General features: G+C 41.3%; 1 protein-coding gene across 7 annotated transcripts in view; it reads right to left on the minus strand.

Moving 5' to 3' along the window:
* The window catches only part of ACSL4 (acyl-CoA synthetase long chain family member 4), a 38,026-nt gene extending 19,531 nt beyond the window's left edge, over nucleotides 1-18,495 (minus strand). For 2 of the 7 annotated variants that reach the window (XM_071757574.1, XM_071757577.1), the window contains exons 1-2: nucleotides 17,814-18,495; nucleotides 7,083-7,143 (exon numbers count right to left, since the gene is read on the minus strand). The gene's annotated coding sequence lies outside the window, so the exon portion shown is untranslated. Of the gene's footprint in view, nucleotides 1-7,082; nucleotides 7,144-17,625; nucleotides 17,690-17,813 lie in introns of those variants that run through there. The other 5 variants (XM_071757575.1, XM_071757578.1, XM_071757576.1 and 2 more) reach the window with 4 other exon arrangements.
* Nucleotides 18,496-19,283: the final 788 nt, after the last annotated feature.

Raw genomic sequence — 19,283 nt, forward strand, 5'->3', positions numbered from 1 at the left:
CCAAGGGTTTTATTCACCTGAATAACCTTCTACCAATGGTAGCTCTAGACTAGAGAGCTCACTTAGCATTTGCAGTGATTTAGACCCCTCACTCATGATGTAGTATTTTCCTTAATATTATATGCTGAGTGTTTAATGAGCTTGGATTATAGAATTTTTGTATAGAAAACAGCTGATGTGAACACTTACACAAGTAAAATATTGAGTCAGTGCCACAGATGGGAGAGTCTTTGATTATAATCTGACCTGGATATCCCCAATAAAAATTCTGATAGATAATGTGCAACATTCTATTCTTGTCCTATAGCCTGGGCCACAGAACAAAGTCTGAAATCAGATCACAGGAGAGAGAATCTGTGTAATTTTTCATTAAGTTAACTTGATCTAAGAAACAAGTGGCAACTGTTGTTTGTTTTTTTTTTAATATAGAAAATGAGTTTTAAAATAGTCACAAAAGCTTGAGACTAAAAGCATGGGGCACAGGGACAGGCTTTGTACTTCTAGAAGCAACTATTCATAGGGGAGGAAATGCTCAGTTCTTCTCTGCATTTAACTGTTCAAACAGAACAGAATTTTACCCCAAAACTTACCCAGCATTGGCACACACAACTTGAGTTTCTATGTATAACTCAAAACCTACAGAAGTATCTGTGGCTAGAAAATTTATCCTATGCAGTTTAATTTTAATAAGGCAGCAAATTCTTATCTTTGCTAGGGAAGGTGCTTAATTAGCCCCATACAAAACACTGCAAAGGTTTAAGACTGAAAGTAAATGAGCAACTGCTTATTGTCTTTCCTTTTGTGCTAAAAGCCTTGCCAGGAATCCAGTTTACTCTGTAATGGCATGTTTAGAGGAAAAAATACTTCTTTTTCAGTCTACTTCAAACATCAGTTGCAACTTTGTAAAGGTTTTTTCATTGTTTTATGGAAGTCTGCTAGTACAAAAGATGACATTATACAGGAAAGGGGTTGTATTCTTGTTTGTGAAGAAAACCTGGAATCTGCAAAGCCAGAAGTTGTTTGGTTTAAAAACAACCCAAGAGGAAGTCTTGGTTCCCCTGCAACTGAGCTCTTGCCACTTCTATTGGAGACACAGTTCTGGATTTAGCCTAACCCTAGTGCTCAGGGTTGAGTCCTTTCAGGAAGTTCTGAATTTTTCCAAAATAATCCACTATGAATAAGTAAAACCTATTTCCAGAATTTCTCTGGCATTCAGACAGATTTGAGCATTCTGGGAACCACAGTAAGCATTCATAATTTGTAAGAGGAAAGGTGGTTTTACATGATGGAAAGAAAAGTGAGTTGACCCGAATAAGCACATGGATTATTAGTTACAGGCAGTTTTTGGAAGGGAATTTAATCAAATAGCCAGTAGTCCTAGATTTATTTCAGTACTAGAACTGAAAAGCTGGGATTTCAAAACAAAATTAAAGACAGAAATATCACAAAGCCAGAAAGATGCAGCAAGCTTAAGCACAATAAACAAATGAGTACATATTACCAGGCCCTCTATAAATTTTTATTTTCTAGCTTTTTATACCAGTCACACACAAGAATCAGAGAACATTTCTACAGATGAGACAACTGTCATTAAATAGCAAGAGGAGTCAGAATAATCTTGTGACTAATTACAATTTTTGAGGGGTTAAAAAGATCAGAAGAAGAAAAAATAGGGGAAACAATTCTGTTTTTACATCATGTTAGTGTTCTTATGAGAACAAATTCTGCCAATACTAACACAAGTTACTCATGGTAGAAAAAAGTACACAAGGTCCGATTTTTGTTCCTTTCTCAGGGGCAGATTTCTACATATTTTCCTCTTACACAATTCTGCACGTCAGAGGGCAGTGAAAACTCTTATCAAACACCAGGAGATTTCTGTGCTCTGTCAGTGCAAGCAGCTCAAAGGCTGAGAACCTTCAAGAGCTCTTACTGCCTCTGTGCAGCACAAATACTGCTGCCCATGTCCCAGCAAACAGGGAGTGGGGAGGCAGTCTGAGTGGATCCTGATACAAGGCTGAGGTTCCTGACTAAGTGTAACCATTCTGTTTGCCATAGCAAAACAGTAGGATTAGGAAATCTTGTTCTCTTAAGTAGTTAATACAATTTTTACTTAGCTATCAAACCAATCAGATTTATTTTGTATTTCAAGAAAAATGTTATTGTTGTCCTTCAGATTCACTGCTCAGTTTTACTACCTCAGGACATATATGCACTTAATGTCAATCAGAAAAAAAATCAATAAGCAATTTGTAAGCATCAGGTGTTATACATGTATTGCTGCAACAACTATTGTCACAGAAACCAGCCCAACCACTCTTACTCAGTATTTCTTTATTATCTAACAGACTGGTGTGAAACTTTCTCCCCTGATCTTGTAACATAAGGTCGAGCAAATATTTGGTGAAAGGGCAAGAGCTGTTTGTGTGCCCCAAGGCAGGATTCCACAATGGAAAACTGTCCATTCAGAACACACTGAACTGGTAAATATTTCCTTTAGAACCCCCTCTGTTAATTTTGCCTCATTAAAATCTTTCTAGAATCTGCACTGTAAATACCTGAGGCTCATTCACTCCAGTGCTTCCTCTCTGCAAGCCTGTACTCTACCTGTACTGGTGATGCTGGGATCAGATGAGGGCACACAAGGTTTCAAAGTCAATCCAATTGATGCTACAGCACTGGGAATGCTGACAGTCACTGTAACTTGTAGCAAACTCTGGAGTGTCAACACCTTTCCGGAAATTAAGTGAGAAGTCCTTATTTTTCCTTGGCATTTTAGTTAATGAACATGGTAAGGACTGGTACCTTGGTCAGGCAGTGTTTTGGAAGAGGATGGAAAGGAGAAAATCTGCAACTCAAAAGTACTGTTATTACCTCAAAACTCCTTTAACATCTGCAATGTATACTTGGACTAAAGGGCACAAAAATTAAAAAGGAAAATGCATGTTCTACCCTAAAGAGAAGTATTTATTTCAGCCTGATCCCCTCAACATATCCCCCAATCTCATCTGGCAGAATAGCAGATGTTACTCTTACTCTGATGTTTTGACAGAAAACATAAGTGATCTTATTGTTTCCACTGAGCTGTATAAAACAAAAAGCATGAAAAGGCAAGCAGCATGTCAAGGGCAAATTTTAGAGGCTACATGGCCATGAAAGTTCTCCAGCAAAAGTTTATGTAAACAGTCAAATAAGAATTGATTATCTCCCTCTTCCCATGTGTAATGCAAAATGGGCAGAGTGACCAGGTCAGTGTTGAGCTATGCAATGGTTTTGCAAGGGAGATTGTGACTTTCATGGCTCTAGAATACATCAATCAAAAGCCCTGTTTGCCACATCATCCATAACCTTTGTCTTGCCTGCAAACAATCCTGGAGAAATCTGATACCCAGAGTCAAATAATACCCTAGTACACATAGTTTATACTAAAACTAGTTTCATACATTACAACAAAGAGGGTTGTGGCTTGCTTTGCCACATGAAAATCCTGCCTCCTTTGAATACAGGCGTAGTTCAAGTTCAGGCTTTTTGCAAATACTCTTTTATTTCAGGCAACTTTAGATGGGGAGTGGGGGTGGTGGTACTGCAGATAAAAAATAGAAATCTAAATAGTGTAACTGATATTTTGCTTCCCTGGGTCTACTCATCATTCATTTTTCTGTGTTTTCAACTTATTGCCAGTATTAGGAACATATGGATGGACAACAGGTTGTTTAAGAATTAGGGTGCTTATCTGCCCTCATGTTATTATCTTGTGCTTATGATAATCATTTCAACAGCATCCTTTTACAAGATAAGGGCATTAGGACAGGAGGTGCTTTCTGATTTGCAAGTAAAGATAAGAGTATAGAAACTCTCCCTGGGTAAAAGTTCTTAAAATTTACCCAGAGACAATGTACTTATGCTTATGTCTGTTGGGTACAATTTCTTCACTGATTCCCACAGTACAAGCATTCAAATTCAGACTCTGACAAAGTCATGGTACCAGGGATGGACAAAGGCAAAAAAAAAAATAATGAATGACATTACCCTTGCTGCATAGATTAAATATTAACCCTTATTTCCTGGCCTTAAATCTGGGATGTTCCCAAGCATCTGTACAGCATGACCTAGGAGGAATTGTAGATACTCTTGTGATGATGCATTAGAAATACTTAGAAGTCAAATGGCATCTCCCAATATAAAATAATACGAAGCTATTACTACATAAGAACAAAAGTTCTGAGAATGTAAACACCAAATCCTTAATTTTTAAGTAGGATTCAGCTAACAGATTTCTCTGACCAAAGCTTAGCAGCATGAACACAGGAGATGCAGTTATTAAAAGGTACTTCCTTTATTTATAAACTTCCTGAAATCCAGCAGCATTGCTCTGAAATAACCTTTTGTGAAATGAGCAACTCAAAGAGTAAAATGTTAAAGTGCAGGAACACAAGTCCAGTCTGGCTGCCAAACATTCAATGTAATGACAGAGATAATCATAATCCCTTGTAATGATCTGTGGAGAGAGTCCAGGAATATTAACCTCCTGCTTTCTATTGAAATCTCAGCACAACAATGAACTACAACAGCTTCTCCCTTCTCCTGTAGTTACTCTGGCAGGTGATACAGTTTTTTTTTAAATGCCTTGCCAACAATGACTGCTGTGTAATTTAACAGACTAAAATTCTAAGTATAGATCTGTATTACTTTAGAAAACCTGTCTCTGCAACTTCCATTTTTACAAGGACTTCTGCCATCAATTCTGTATTTACTTTTACTGCTTTTCAAAAGGTCCAGTATCATCAGTGCCATTAGGTTGCTTTCTTCTCAGACACTGGTCATAATTTAGGAAGTGAAATTAATTATCTACTTTAAAAAAAGGGGTAGGAGTAGAGGGGAAGAGGAGTAAACGCTCCTCTTCGTGTACTGCATTAGCAGCCTTTTTCATGCCAAAAAGTGTTCAAGGGGCTGGAGAGGGGTCTCTCTAAAGTTGGTAGTGTTTTTTTCCAACATTGTGGGGACAATCAACAAGAGGAGCACCACAGCTGGGAAATACACTTTCCTCAGATCCAAATGCAAAAAAATTTTTTTTTTCTTTTTTTTTTTTTTTTTTTTTTTGTGACTAAGGAAAAAGAATTAGGCTAATTTGCCATTTGCAGAAATTCTTTCCTTGCAGATGTTCTGATAGACATAGTGTGCACTTAAAAAATACAAGTTTAAGAAAACTGTTCCCACCCATCACCATTTGAGATTGGTGGCCCCTGAGATTTGAAGCATGAGTCATGTCTAATTTTCATTTTTATTTTGTAACTCATTAGCCTACAGATGAAAATGGTTTGAGAGCATTGGGAGCAAGCATACTTTAATCTTTTGCACCATCCCAGCGTTCACCCGTGAAAAAAGTGATTATCTTTTACATGTTTAAGGAAATTAATTTTATTGTGGTCTTAAATTTCAGCAGTGTATTCCTTGCTTTGTGGTGAACACATCCCACCATACTGTAGCCAAACATACCTAGATGCATCTCTAGATAACTCTCATCTCTAGATCCACACCTGGAATTCCCAGACACATAAAGATTTACCTAGGAGAGGCCTTCACACTTCAACTTTTTGCTCACTTCAGACTTTTTGTGACTGAACTTGCTTTCTGCTACTTTCAAGTATTTTGTGTGAGACAGGGAGCTTTAGGGTGTTTCTTTTAATAATTCTTTGGCAACCCAAGTATTAATTTTTATATGGAAGACCTGGACGTACAGATGAGGACTGGGGATGAGCCGTATGTGGATAATAATGCAGCATATACCAATTTAGTCAGAGAAATTTGGGATTTTACCCATCAGCAAGGGAGATAATACTGATGATGGCATTTCCTGCCAAAGAAAGTAATCTTACTGACCTACGATATCGTAACAGTTCTTTGATTTTATCTGCACTGCAAAAAGGACCTGAAATGACCAAACTAATTTGAGTACATTTTTTCCTACAAGGCAAAGTGCAGATTCAAGTAAAATTTAAACACTGTTTTGTTCCATACTCTGAGCAGTGTTAACACCAAAAAAACAAGAGAACAGTAGAAAAGTAGCCCAAACATACACATTCATACTAAGAGAGGAGAACAAGGTACAAACAATTCTTAGACAAGTTAAAAAAAAATACATGAGGAAAAAAAGACCTCTGAGTTATGTTTTGAACATATGTTTATGCCTTATAGACATGCACACACACAGTTATCACACTCCTTATTTTACAGACCCCAACATGCTCGGTTAAGGTGTCCAATTTCACAGGCAGGCAGCTTTTGATGTTCTTAATGCAAAACATCCAAGTAGCTTTTGCAAAACAGAGCTGCAAAACCTGCAGAGGACTTACAGGGATGGGTCACAGTCTCATGTGCTCAGGGCCAAGCTAGGAGAAGGGACAACACAGAGCAAGAGGGCTCTGGCCAAGGAGGTGTGTAACCATCTTCTCACAGGCTGGTGCCTGTGCTAATATGTCCAAACCTTAAGCAAAATGGACTAGAACAGCCACAGAGCTTCCTGAAAGGCATTTGTTCCAGCCCTGCTGGAAGACAATAAAAAAAAAAAAATGTGTGCCTGACTATCTGCAGCAAACCACACAGCTAAAACTCAAGTGGTTTGATGGCATGGTTTGACATTTAGGTAACTAGATCACCTTTAATGTAAAAAAACAGGAGTCACAGTAGCAGCTGCAGAAGGAAGAAACTGTAAGCAGACAGTAAAGTGGTCTCAGACTTGACAAATTTTGAAGGATGTCTGAAGAGGAAACTGATGCTGTTGGTCATTCTTCCAACTCATTTTTAGGAATTTCTTCCTTTGAAAAAAGGACAGAAAATCCTTAGTGTGACACTGTATCACAACAGCAAATTTATGGTTTGTAATAAGAAAGAAGGTATTATTTAATTTGTTAGCAAATGCAGTGATACTCAAAAAGCTGACATTCCACTCCACTTTCAACATAAAAATAGTCCCCATTTCAAGTGAATCAGTATTTGACAGGACAAAGGATTAAGTGCCCACTCCCTACTTGTTGACCATCTTACTGCTCAATAGCACACAAAAAACCCAAGTCACTCTTTACCTTTAATGGAGCTGCAATTCCAATGTTTCTAGGTAAGCAGGCCAATATATTCACAAAAAATCTAAAGAAGAAAAAAAAAAAATTACAAAATGAAAATTCTTGGCATCTCTTAGGTTAGAAACATTACAAGCAGACCATTTGCCTGGATTGGTAATACGAGCTTTGTCAGCTGTTTGTTACCAATACCATTTGTATAATTGCAAAATACTACCTGGTACTTGAAAACAAGGAACAGGCTGGTCATGTACATTACATTATGTCAGGGGATACCACCAGAAATTAATGATCACCCCCAAGTGCTAAATTCTGTGTTATGAATGTCTTTAGATATTTGAACTATGCAATATGCTGCCAAAAACTGTGCCTGACAAAAAGTTTTTAAATCTGCTCTAGCTTAAAACCAGCATTATGACATTAGCCTGCACTTAGCCTCAACTCAAAGCCTTAACAACCCAGCATTCAAAGCTTACCTTTCTTAATGATAAATCTATTTAATGCTATGCAAGTAATAGAATTATTTTTTCATTTTCAGCTTAAGGAAAGGTAAACTTAAAATGAAGAGGTAATATATAAGTAATTTATTGAACTGTTCTGTGTGAGGAACACAATGAATTCCCTAGAAAACAGCCAGAGAAACCTTTTCCCGTGGCCTTTCAGAGAGTGAGTTCAGACACCCTTTACAATTACATCCAGTGTCTGCACACAGACCACGATTCTACTTGTAGGAAAACAAGTGTTAAAACCAGTCGGTGCCATCCTAAAACCTGGTAATTCAAGTATGAAGTAGTATGAGCATACACACAAGCTATGTTTGTATCTTATTTTCATGCATGTATTCCATAAATTACAATTCAACTGCAGTGAAAGTGCCCTGCATCTCCAGGTAGCACTGAAAGGCTTCCCCACAGCCCTCCTCCTCCATCTGCCTCTGCTGACTGCCAGTATTCAGCTCCCTCTCCCCATTGCATTCAGGTGGAGTTTGTCCAGATTAAATTCTTATTTTCAAATGACAGTAACTTTTTAAGCAGATGTAGGTTATACCTGAATAACTGCAACATTTTTACACTGGGGACTTGAAAGACTACAGGGGTACACACCACCTGAGGATTTCCCATGTCATCTGGAAAGAGTCTTAACACTTATTTCTGTGATTATCATTCATCAAACCATCTTTGAGCATTCAAATAACCTGAGCTCAGCTCAAGACTAGAACAGGTAGCCATCTTCCATCGTGTTAGACCAAGCTTGCCAGACCCTTGACCACACTGGCTTTTCCAGTCAAGTTTTACAGAACTGTAATGAACACTCCAAAGGTATTGTTACTTAAAAGCACCTAAGAAAAAATACACCCAGAAGACCAAGCTTTTTGAAACACTGAGATATATACAGCTTCTCTCCTAGGAGCCTGAACAGCAAGGGGAATGAATAATCCATGAACAAGCCAGACTGAGTACTGACAGTGCCAGAATGGCAAAAAGTAGCACATTCACACAAGCAGATTTTCTAAGGCACAGCCTTGCTCTGCTCCCTGTTGTAACTCCCACTTTCTCACTCTGCTTTTTGCCGAAAACCAACAAGTTTAGTTTCACTTTCCAGTCATTCCTCTTCCCTGTGGTGATGTTTCATAACAAAACCACTTTTGACCAAGCTGTTTGAACAGAGGAGCTCATAAAAATTGAAAACTATTTGCATCCTTATGAAAATAACAAATAATCTATTTTCATAATGAAAATTAAACACATCTGCCTAACAAAGGCACAAAACCAAGGTTATCTTGAATTCACTATTAAACTATGTTGTGTAAATACACAGTATGAATCATGGAAAGCAATGTGCAAAATGAGAAACTAATGGGCTACTATGTACAGATAGAAAATACTCCTCCATCCTCACTTCATACTTGTGTGTCTGCTGCCTAAAGCCCTCGGGCACCACAAACAAGGATCTCTTGATTCTGTTTCATTCTCCCTTTCTATTGCTGTCTCACTCTGCTGTTATCTGATGTTAGCAGTAGCTGCAGATCCCAACTCTTCTATATAACACTCAAAGCTACAGAAAAGATTGTTGTAAAACTACACCTCCCCTACACTGTGCAAAAGAAATCCAAAAAGTGCCATACTAAGAACAGACAAGGTACTGCAGAGGTTAGTACTTAAAGCAAATTACTTTCTTGAGTTGACATAAACATGACCTCGGTGCAATGGAGAGAAGTTTCTGTAACTGGAGTGAAGTTTCACTCCAACAGAGAAGTGAAAACAGCCCAGTGAGCCTGCTGGTTCTCTATCAGTCTTCAAGTTTAGGTTTGTGGCAGCCAGCTCAATCCAAATCTAGGCTGTGGTGATCCCACTTTAACTGTTCCCTTGGGCTGCAAATTTTTTTCAGCAGCTAAATACACATAATTTTAAATAGAGGAATCATCTGATGTAGCTCCTTGTCCACTCACACAGTGAGTCACAGGTGACAATGCACACAAGTGTCAGTGCAAGGGAGGAAGGGGTAAATTTGGATTAGTCCAGCTGACAGAATTATTTGCACATTTATAGCTGGGTAAGCACTTTGGAAAAACTAAAACAGGGCTACAAGTATAAAATAGAGCTACTGCTGAAAGAAGGAGCCTCCACCTGTTTTTTGCTGTCCCATTCTCTCCCTCTTTTGCCAGGAGCCAGAGGGAGTGAGTGCTGACTGCAGCTTTTGCAAGCTTCTTGTGTTCATGAAGTGCAGTATCAGAAAAAAAACAACCAGAGGCTGTAGAGTGATAATTGACTTTTATCTTTAGTGAGAGCCAAAAAAGAACCAAAATCTAAACCCCTAAACCCCATTGCCAAACACTGAAATGTCTTATTAATTTTATATATTCAAAAATACTTTAACACACAGAATTAATTATTTATTGAAGGTCAGGAGTTCAAAATCTTCCTAATCCAAAGTGGTTGGATGGAACAGGAAACAGCAGCTGACTACCCAGTGGACACACTAAGCTTGGAAATGAATGAATGCCCTCATTCATACATTTTGGGGTTTTTGCTATGAGCAAATTCAGCGAGCAGTGACATGCAGTTCCCAGCTCCTCAAATTTAACTGGCAGATCTGAAGCAGGGACATTTCATGGGCTGCTCAGCTCCTCGAGCTTCCATGACAGAACATTTGAGAATGGCTCACAGGTACTTCTGGTAAGGTTATTGCATGTATAACCACTGTAGTGAAAACAAAGTACTTGACAGATAGCTGAGGCAACGTCCAGTGTTTCAGAATCTGGCCAGTTACATCAATTTTCTATCAGTTTTCCTTTTCAGCAAGATACTTTTACTCTCTTATCAGCAAGTATTACAACACAAGCTCCTTTCAGTCTTAACCCTGCAAACTCAAGAGGACACTGGTGTTAGGCTCATTTGAATGGGAAAAGGCTCACTCAGCCCCGTGTGCCACCTGCCATAAATATGTGGAGTTAGAGCAAATGTTTAGTAGTACCTTCTTATCTGCATCCTAACTTGACAGACAGTGGATGCTCCTTGTATTTCATGAGCGTGAAAAAACAGCAGCGTGGAGCATTAGATGAGTACACATTTTTGCAGTCTAAAGTATCTCTAAGCACAACTTTTTAAGCAGACTTTTTGGTTCAAAGTTGTACAGGTGGCTCCGAGCACACAGAAACACATAAAATTTACAAAACAGAAACTTGTTTAAAATACCAGTCAGATTTGTAATCAGATATGCAATCATTAAGTAGAGACAAATTATTTCTATTTTGGGTAAGTTCTTATTTTAGCAGTAGTGTTGCAAATGAAGCTTGCTGTTGCCTCCAGTAAGCTGGACATATCGTGAGCAACTCAGCTGCTCCATTTCCAGAAACACAGCACACCTTCAGCTTTCTCTTAAAGACCAATGAGAGTCAACTAGTTTCAGCAGTACACAGTCTCCTGAACCAAGAAGCATAATTCACATGCTGTAGCAGAGTAGCCAATATAAAACATTTAAAAACATCAAAAATTCAAGGACAGGATTCCACAGGTATGTCTGCCTGATGGTGAGGAAGGCAGAGATCTGATGGAATGAAGGAGTCAGTCCCCTGCCAGACTGCTCTATATAGCTGGGGACCTCAGGGCTCCACAGCAAGAAATGGGCAAGTTGGAAAATAATCACAGGAAAAGCTGTGGGATGGCTTCAGTATGGCAGTGTTTCTGTCTGTAAAAAACCTGTGTGCAACTGAGGGGCAGTAAGAAAAATTCACTTGCAGTAGCAGAAAACCAAACACAGGTGTTGCATCTTTTCTTACTGTGATCCGTAACAAAGGTTTTCTGGCAGCCATAAAAGAAGGGCCTTAGGTTATGTGTGTGCTCAGCAGAAACCATTTATTTGTTTTATATTTCTTTTCCAAGAGACTGGGAAATGCAACACAAACAGGCTTACAACTACCACCACTGAACAGAATGTCTCTTTGTGGTGCACGTACTATTATAATTTATCCAGTTCCTCTCTATGCTAATATTTTTCTACTCCTATGAGCAGGATTTGTGCAAACAAGGCTCTTATAAAGGCTTAATGGTCACTTACCAAGGAGAACAGTTATTCAATTATTTTATGGGCTACTCTCCATTTGTGACAATGGAGCTGAGCAGATGGCGTGTACAGGATGTAACAGAAAGGTCTGGGGGGTGGAGGTGTGGATAAAAATATAACTATTTGGGAATGAGAGGAAATAAAATAAGAAGCAACGGCAGCTCTTGCATGTTTGACATTTCAGTTGGGTTGTTTAAGGGTCAAACATTCACTTCATGGCAGTGGAGGGGTTTTGGAGTGCTCAGTCCCCAGTCACCCAGAGATGTGGAGCCACACACTGGGGCACAAGTGGGCATCACTGCTCACAGAGTCCAGCCTTGGACACAGCCTGCTTGTGCACTGCTGTGGAAGAACAGTGTTCATTAAGAATCTTTGCTAAAAGGGCTATTTCTACATAAGTTATTTCTACATAAGTTACTTTTCTAAAGTTACACAGGCAAGCAGCTTTATAAAGCAGCCATCTAACTGCAGTAACTAAAGTTAAAACTGAGTAATGCCACGTAGAGGAAAACCTCAGTTAAGATGTGGTTCAGGATGCACAGTGCACCTTGCAGTGATCTTTTAGAAACAAACCAAAAATCATCGTTTCATGTTACTTGAACCTACTGTTGGGACTCCTAGAATAGAAGTCATATCTATTAAGGGTTAAGTTCAAAATGCTATACAGGCCAAGAACCTAGCTAAGTAGAACAAGGATCAGAGTACACTGATACTATTTTCACTGTACAATGGGTTGCAGAGTATAATGAAATAGCTTAAAAAAAAAAAAACAAAAAACCAAACCTGTACAGAGCTACCAAGTAATTTTGCAAAACACAGCCAGGTAAACGTTACAAAAATTTTTACATATTGGTAATGCTTATGCTAAAACACAAGCACAGTGGTGTAGGTCAAAAATGTAATTAACAGATATTCTAAAAATAATCTATATATTCATTATACATCTAAATAATTGTTCAAAGAAATCCCCTGAACACAAGCATTTCTGTAACTGTCTGGTATTACTCACAATCTTATTTTTATAGTAAGGAGAGCTAAACCAGAACATCACTTCAGAGTTATTAAAATAATTTAAAAGTCTCTTTAATTAGTACAAATTTTAAGAGTACAAGTACTGGAACATAATGTGCTATTTTAAGTCTGTCCTTGTCATGTCAACTTATTTCTAATTTCACAGGCTTTCAAGCAGGTATTTCTTTAATTATATATACATTAATATTCCAACTGCCATTACACACCTGTGGTATAGAACATTCCCAATTATCAGTGTGTGGAAATATGGGCTTTTTCCCTGCACACTAACAAAAGTGATGAGCAAAACTAATGAGATGAGCTGCACCATCACACAGTTTAAAGTAAAACAGATGTGCACACAGGTATTCTGCTCTGGTTTTTAACATTTAACACCTGCTATTGAAAGATGAAGGAATCTGTAGCATGAATTTTAAAAAAATATATAAATCTGTTGCCTAGTAGAAAGCTACAAGTATGCTTTTAGAAAAAGATGCTCAACTGGTGAAGCAGTAACATACTCTAGGGAATCAACATTCACATCAATAAAACATATATAGTCATATCCATAGTCACATCAATGTATGTTGAAGGAAATCCTAATTCATTAATCTTGTTCTCACTGAACAGCAGTGCTATTCAAGTGTAAGAGTCCTGGATTTGAAATGATAACCAAGGATCCACCTTGGATCACTTCAAATCCTCAAGTCTTAAATCTGTGATAACTGGTAAATCAGTTTATCTCTACCTTGGAGATAAAGGTATCTCACCTTCACACAATGACCTCCCAGCTGCACACCCATCAATGTGGCATTAACTGTACTATAAAAACTCATGCAAAATTTAAATACAGAATAAGGAAAAAAAAAAATTCTCAATATTCCTTACAAAACACTTCATTGAGGTGAAAAGTACTCTTTGATTTCTGTAAAAAGTCCAAGGACTTAGCTCTATCTGAAGCAAAGAAAGAGTGAAACAATTCCTCCCATCCTTCACATTACACAGTTATTAACCCAGAAACAAAGCAAGTAAAATGCACACTTACTTTTTGATGGAGTAGTATTACCTCCAACTTGGCTTCCATCATAAGCAACTCACAAAGATAAACTTGAACAATACATTATACAAACATTGAATAATACATTATACAAACTGACACTCTGGCAACAAGTTGGCTAAAGCAAAACATTTACAACCCCTTCCAGCCCCATGCTGACAACCACCTTTCTTTACTTGTTCTGCTGCTCCAGTTCCCAAGACTGCTAGTGCTATTTATTTTCTAATGGTTTAACGTGCCTTCTGAGTTTTCTGCTATATTTGGGATCCTCTTAAAATGTAAAATAACTCTCCAGAGTTGTACCAAGACGCCTCACCCACAAGCGTTCCTCATATCTACCCTCTGCAGGAGATGAAGTTCAAGCCAGCACCAAGTTCAGTCCTGGCTCTAAAGCTGCCATGAGCTATGGCAGCACAGGTCAAAAGTGGCCCAGCAGCCTTGGCTGGTAAAAGCTTTCCTATCTAGGGCAACAACAACAGCAGGAGGAATTTCCACCCCCACCACTCATTCCTAACCTCTGTATCATGCACTCGGTCAGGTAAATACCGTGATGCACATCTGGCACATGATTAAAGCCCTTTCTTGATTACAAGTACACTTTAAATTAAGTATTTGGTAGGAACTGATGGTCCTAAGAAGTGGGGCAGGGACAGCAGATCTGTTGTAGTTTATTTCAGTTCTGGTCCAGATGGTTTTGTTCATCTCAGCCAAGTGGCTCAGAGCGGATCACGCCAGGTACCTACTGCAGAAAAGAAAACTGAAACCACATCTCCTGAGCAACTCTGGCAGCTGGCCAGAAGCCTTCCTCTGCAAAAGCCCAAGTCTTTTTCTGTACAGTGTCTTTTAGCTTATATGCACATAAAACTTAAGTGGAGCCTTCCTGCAGTTTCAGCACATCGGGGCTTAAGGCTGGGCTCTCCCCATCCACCACTGGCCACAAACTGTATGTGAGGACAGGGCTTGGTGCTGGCAGGCTCTGTGTCCACCAGATATCATTACAGAAACCTGTCACACCACCCTGTGCTTTATTTTCAGTGCTATACAAGTTTCACTGAGTGAGTAGCCTCAGAACTGGTGCTGCCATCAGCTTTCATTTTTATGTGCCTGTTTACTGAGTTCAAGATTTAGAGGAAACATGCAGCCACTAAGAGTGTTAGCAGATTATGGGTAATCCCAATTACCCTCCCCCAAATCCAACTAAAACAAATACTAGGAGCCAAAAGAAAAGAAATAGCCAAGTACTAATAATTCATATCCACTGCAAAGCGTAGCTCTACTAGCATAGGAGAAATACTCTCTCTTAAGCTTTTCCTTGGGCTTTGCCACACAGCTATCCTATCCCACCAAGCATCTTCCAGATGGAAAGGTGATGGTGATCCCAGTTACAGGGAAAAGAGGAGGAAACTGAAACAAACACCAAAGCAGTCACTCTGGCTTCTGCAGAATGCAGGAATATTAAACAGCATGGTCAGCTCTTGAGATGTGCCCTCCACAAAAAGGGTGAAAGATGCTGCACCATCTGAACAACAATCCATCAACAAATGGAACAAAAGTGTAAATTTTGTTTCTCAGAAAACTGGTTCCCTCCTCCCATGAAACTGCCTTCTCTCCTGTGACCATGTGCTTACTTGCATATGCAATGAACATGTCCCTTCAATAATTTACTCCAATACTTTCTTAATTAATTCCTTATTAAGAACAGTTCTTATAAACAAGCACTCATTCATTTGTCATGCTAGCTACCTGACTCCATTTATTAATCATTAATTTCAATAGACTTTGCATGTTGACTTAGCTCAGGCTACTACTATTTAGTATTTCATTTGAGAATTAATTTAAAACTGTGCAATAGGCTGCATCTGTTTTACTAGATACATATCTTAATGTCACTTGGAATATATCCGTATCTAACTCCTTGCCTTAGTGGTTTGTTCAGGAGTGGTTTCTCTGGTTTTGTAAAGGGAGGAGGTGTCATCCACTGAAGGCTGGTAATTTATAACACTGAAAATTCATAGCTGCTGATAAATGCTAGAATATTCAGCCAGCAGACAATGGGAGACCCTTCACTTGCTTGCATTGTATGTTACAGATAGTGTTAAAGATAACACCTGAGAAAAGTTTGCATGAGATGCAAATACCTGAATAATTAACACCTCATGAAAACCTTTCCACAGCAGGGCTCTTCAGAGGGGAGGTTGTATTGCCTGTTCCAAGTTGATAAAATTCTGCAGAGCACAATGAAGGGAAAGTGGCAAATGCAAAGAAACAAGAAGGAAGTTAAAATTATTTTAGAATATATTTTTTATGTAGGCTTCTGTAGAACTGGATCAAAATGCAAACTTTGTATCCATGTATGAAGAGCACAAAGAAAGTGAAACCAAACCATCTGTCTGGTACTGTGAAGCATTGCTAATTATGTCTCTTGTTTGGGAGAAATTACTGGTTTGGAGATTTGTTTAAAATGGATTTTTTTTCATTAATTGTGAAAATCTTGCATGTTTTTAATCACTGCATTTAGCCTGAGATGACAGATCTGCAAGATTCAAAACCTAGAACTTAAAGGAACAAAAGGGTACATTTCTAATTGCTATTTGTAGCAGTCTTTGCTAATTTTTGTACTTCAAATCAGCAAGGCTATAACAGCAAGTTTGTCTGTCCCAGCAGATGACAAAGCATGTCCTATTCACAATTTCATGCTACAGCAGTCCAAAAAGAAAACAAAGTTAAGGTCAGCTATTAACCTGACAATTACCTTTTACAAGCATCAGGGACTACCGATGTCAATTTACTTCACAGGAACCAACCCTTAATTTACACCAGATTTCTCTGTAACCTCCCATCTACCTATATTTACTCAGCATCCTCACTGGAAAAAAAAAATCAAATATGAACCAGTTATATTAGAAAAAAGGGGTTATAGAACAAAATAGTTCAAGAGCTGCTATCATTCATGTTAGAGCAAAGGTCCATCCAGCCCGCTGTCCTTGGCCAGGAAGGCCAAGCTGGAGGCCCCCAGCACACACACAATTGCTTTGTAAAGGGGCTTCCAAAATCCACAAAGCTTGCAAAGATATTTTAGAACACCGCTGCGTGCAAAGTAGGGGAAACAGGGCAACATTAAACATTCAACCGGTTTTTTGCTTCACATTAACAGGTGCTTTAGTGACGTGAAAAAAAAAAAACATGCCCCGAGCTGTGAATCACACTTCCCCGGGCTCCTGCGTGTGCTACATCAGCATCAGACCATATCCTGAGCCCAGCCTCCTTTCCTGCATCTCGCAGGGGGGGGCTCCGAGGGAGAAGAGAGCTCTGTGGATGTGCCAGGCAGGCCCAAGCAGCCGAGGGGCTGCGGAACAGGCAGGGGAGGCAGGCAGGGGATGCTGCGGGAGGGGAAACAGGCAGGGGGATGCTGCGGGAGGGGAAACAGGCAGGGGGATGCTGCGGGAGGGGAAACAGGCAGGGGGATGCTGCGGGAGGGGAGCCGACTCCTATACCGGCAGTGAGCAGAGGGTCCTGCTGCCGGTAACCGCGCTCGGCCTCAGCCCCGAGGGGCTGCAAAAAGGAAGGGGGAGAAGGGGAGAAGGCGGCGGCGGCGGCTGCTCCCCTATAGGTGCGATCGGGGCGGCTCTCGGGGAGGGAAGAGAGAGGGATGCTCCGGCGGAGGGAAGCGGGCTGACCCAGGTTTATTTCCAGGGTAGAGCCACCCCGGACCCTGCCCTTCCCGTCAGCCTTCCCAGGGCCCACCACCTGCTCCCGGACACAGGCCGGTGCCAACCTCCCCCCGCCCAGGGCCTACCGCGCTGCCCCTCCCGACACCGGGGTGCCGAGCCCGGGCGCAGCCTCCCAAGCCCCAGGAGCCACGCTGCTGCTCCGGGAGGGACCTGACCCCACCTAACCCCCCATCCTTCCTTCCCTCACCTGACCCGGCTGCGGGGCCGGCGGACGGCCCGGAGGGGAGCGCCAGCCCCGCTCCCTGCAACCCTCCCCCCGCCCCCCCGCCCCTAACCGCTTCTCAGGTGCTGCCGAGGGGCAAGGAGGGAACGTGTCCGTCGGTCCCCTCCCCCGGGCCGTGCCCGGCCGTTACACCGCGCCGATCCCGCACTCACCTCGCCCCGCCACCACGTCTCGGCGCTGCCGGCAGAGAACGCGCCCGGCTGCGCTACCGGCTGCTAAAATGGCTGAGGGAGAAGGGGGGGCGGCGGGGAGGAGCGAGCCCCCGCGCTGCTGGCCGCGCCACCAATCCTCCTCCTCCCGCCGCCGATCCTCCTCCTCCCGCCGCCGCCTCCGTGACGCGGCCGCGGCGGAGGAAGGGGCGGGGGCGGGGAACGGGACCGGCGGTCGGAGGGGGGGTACCCGGGCGGGAGGCGGGGATGGAGCCGCGGCTGTGGCCCTGGGCGGGATGTGCAGCGGGGCTCAGGCGTCTGGAGGTGTCCCCTTTGCCCGGGGCAGTCTGCTGGAAGAGGGGGATGTCACGGGAAGCCGGGCTGCAGACGTGATGTGGTCAGAGCTGTGCTGCCGTCGTGTTTAGTTTGTTAGTGTTCCGGTGAGGCTGACAAAAGCTGTGGGGACAGTTGGACCTGTGGCCACACGGGGAAAACCGCTTGAATCCCCAGCCCCAGTGTGCCCAAGCACAGCCTGGCTCCCTGGGCTTCTCGGCAGGCTCCAACTGGAAGATGCGATGCTGGAAGTTCACAGCTTTCGGGCTGGATTAGGCATCGGGAAGGTTTGTTACGCAGTTTTGCCTCCTGACAATCTGGAGACCACCCAGCTGAGTTAAAGGCCCCTGTGATGGTCTTTACTCAGAACACAAGAAAGGATTTTCATCAGCGGCACTGACGAGAGCAACTGGGATTACTCACAGCATGGTTCAGAAAGCCAGAGGCCACAAATACCCCTATGATTCATGCACGAGTTTGCCAGATGGTTTTACATGGTTTTGTGTCTGAGGCTTTTTCAGAAGAGAACTAGCACAAAATAATTCTTGACAAGACACATAGACACCTCTTAGCAACGTGCGAAGGAAAAGGAGACATTTCATGCTCCACCTATGCAGAGCAGAGGTCCTGCACAATCCTCCCCCACCCCATATGGAGTGGGACAGAGTGTAAAAAAAAACAAGCTTACAAAACAACCCAGAGCTCTAATTAGTAACAAGAGTTTGGTCCTATAAAAACTAACACCTTTCAGGAGGCTAAATTTTTTGAGGCAATAAATATGCAATGTGAATGTTATATTTAATATTTCTCATTCTTACCCCAAAAAGCACGTCACTTCCTTGAGTGAGGGCTGAACTGCATCATTGTGTGGTTTTTGCTTTGCTTAGGCTGTATGAATTTTAGGGCAGTCCATTATTACTCTCACTTTGTTGTAATTTTTTTCAGGCCCTATTGTTTTCCTCAGTGTCAAACCATCACTAATGAGAGGGTACGGACCGTGCAAGATGCCCAAAGGCACAGCAATTTTATGCAGAATATTTTTTTTTTCCTAACCTCCCTGTACTTAGGAAAGGTTATGCAAACAAACGTGCTGCACATTTTTTTTCCAACTAAAACACTGGCACATTAGGCTATATTCTA

This window comes from Heliangelus exortis, chromosome 14, assembly GCF_036169615.1.
Source record: "Heliangelus exortis chromosome 14, bHelExo1.hap1, whole genome shotgun sequence".
NCBI classification, from domain to species: Eukaryota; Metazoa; Chordata; class Aves; order Apodiformes; family Trochilidae; genus Heliangelus; species Heliangelus exortis.